This window comes from Dipodomys ordii, unplaced genomic scaffold, assembly GCF_000151885.1.
Source record: "Dipodomys ordii isolate 6190 unplaced genomic scaffold, Dord_2.0 Scaffold193, whole genome shotgun sequence".
Classification (NCBI taxonomy): domain Eukaryota; kingdom Metazoa; phylum Chordata; class Mammalia; order Rodentia; family Heteromyidae; genus Dipodomys; species Dipodomys ordii.
In genome coordinates, this window is record NW_012267409.1 from 1,586,272 (window position 1) to 1,588,747 (window position 2,476).

Consider the following 2,476-nt stretch of genomic DNA (forward strand, 5'->3'; position numbering starts at 1 on the left):
TATTGGAGATAGGAGTCTCACGGTCTTTCCTGCCCGGGCTGGCTTTGAACCTTGATCCTCAGATCTCAGCCTCCTGAGTAGCTAGGATTACAGGCATGAGCCACCAGCGCCCGGCTGGCTTTTTTCTTTTTGCTTATGTGGTGCTGAGGAATTGAACCCAGGGCCTCAGGCATGCAAGGCAAGCACTCTACCACTGGGCCACCTTCCCAGCCCCCTCAAGTGACTTTTTAATACTATCTTATTCCACTCCCATACAATCTCAAGCCTGTCACTTCTTAGTGTTTCTATTTGTGTTCGTTACATATCCAAAACTGAAGTCATTTTATTTTTATTTTACTTTTTGTGCCAGTACCAGAGCATGAACTCAGGTACTTTCTTGCTTCATTTTTTTGTTCTTGGCTGGCATTCTACCACTTGTGTCACACCTCCAGTCCTGCATTTTGATGCCGTGGAGATGGGAGTCTGAAAGGCTTTTCTTCCTGGTTTTACTTTTTTTTTTCCCCCAGTCATGGGGCTTGAACTCTGGGCCTGGGCGCTGTCCCTCAGTTCTTCAGCTCAAGGCAAAGCACTCTACCACTTGAACCACAGCACCACTTCCAGTTTTGGGGTGGATCATAAGAGTCTCACAGACTTTTCTGCTTGAGCTGGCTTTGAACCAAGATCCTCATATCTCAGCCTCCTGACTAGCCAGGATGACAGGCGTGAGCCACCAGTGCCTAACCTTTTTTTAATCTCTTAAAATAAGTGTTATTCTTTCTCTTTCTTTCTTTCTTTGTGGTTCTAAAGGGTCAAGTTATCCTCTGACTTAACCTTGACTATCTCTCATGTTTTCTTCAAGCAACCCTGTTTTCTAGACAAGTGTATGTAGGTGCTCACTTGTAATCCTAGCATTTCAGAAGTGACGAGGAAAGGCAGCAGACAGTTTCTGGCTGTACAATGAGACCTTGTCTGAAATGAAAATTTTAATAGAATAGAAAGAGAATACTGGAAAGCATCAGTAAGGAATTACTCCTTGTAAGTCTATAATCTCAAAATTACACTTATAAAATTTTGAGATGAGTGTGATGACATAATTATGAGATGTACTTATAACCTGTGAAGATATGGAAGGAGACTAGTGGCTCAAGTGGTAGAGTGCCAGTCTTGAGCTTTAAAAAAGCTAGGTGAAAAAACTTGGGTTCAAGACCCAGTACCGGCACAAACACCAAAAAGATATCCTTCAGCAAGAAGCAAACTGAGACTAGACTGAGAATGTCAAAACAAAAGAATTGGTAAAGTATGATGTATTGTGGTAAAACTCAATAGTTATCAATGAGCTGAAATAAAATGATCTTCTTGAGTAAAACTTTACAAATAGTTTTATTTCCTTTACAGAATGACACCAGCCAGTATGGGACTAAATTAGCATTTTCAACAGTACAAACTTAGTTTACATGATTAAAAAAAGACCTCAGGATACAAATATTTTTCCATCCATTTATTGGGTAAAACCATCAGATGAACAGATTTAAAAATATATATATATATGTGTGTGTGTGTGTGCATGCATACATATACACATATATATCTCCCAGTATGCTGATAAAATTTAGCATAAATATTCATTTATAATGAGAATAAGACTGGATGAGAGCGTCTTCAGAAGGTTAGGCTATTTGCTATTTAGGAACACTATATAGTCATGTACAACAACCACCAACAAGACATGGCTAAACATCTTGATAATGAGAAAACATACATGAAAACCTAGCAATTTCTTGATTGGAAAACCAATGGGGGAGGAGGCCACAGTGATCATGTTGGTGCAGATGTAGTGTCTCACCGGAGAAGTGGTTGATGCCAATGGAAAGGCCTCGAAGACAAATCTGTGAGAGTCCAGAAATATCTGGGTGTCCTTATCATCTTAGCTCCCCGGGAGTCTGGAGATCTGAAGGGTGGAGGTTCAAAGAAGTGAAGCTGTAATGGCTCAGGTGGTAAAAAACAAACAAAATGAAGAGACAGCTCCCAGGCCCTGAATTCAAGCCCCAATACTGGCACAAAAGAATAATAAAAGGATAGAATGATCTAGAAATCTGCCTTTTCTCCTTGGCATCTCGCTTCTGGGCCAAGCCATAGTCTGTACCACCCTTCTTCAGGTGGGATGGTGGGTCAGGGTGGGTGATGCTGGGAACCACCCCGGGACAGGGGGTAGGGGGTGGAGGTGAAGGTGGGGGATCCCCCCCCTTCTCCCTCTCTCCGCCCCCCACCCCCACCCCAGGCTCCTTCACTCCTGGAACAGGCGTCTGCGGGCCTTGCGCGCGGGGCGCTGGGGGAGACTGGGTCGGCGGGTCGGATTCGAACTCGGGCTGGGAGACGCAGGCAGCGGCTGCAGCGGCGAGCCGGGGGCCGACCTGGGAAGGTGGAAAAAGACCGACTGTGCGCCGCGGCTGTCTGGATCCGGGGTGGGCGCCGTCGATGAACCCTGGGGCGGCGGGCT

At 45.0% G+C, this 2,476-nt stretch overlaps 1 protein-coding gene across 1 annotated transcript in view; it reads right to left on the reverse strand.

The window, feature by feature from the left end:
- Foxl2 (forkhead box L2) overlaps positions 1-2,476 on the reverse strand; it is a 52,553-nt gene that overhangs the window by 46,891 nt on the left and 3,186 nt on the right. The window lies entirely within an intron of this gene.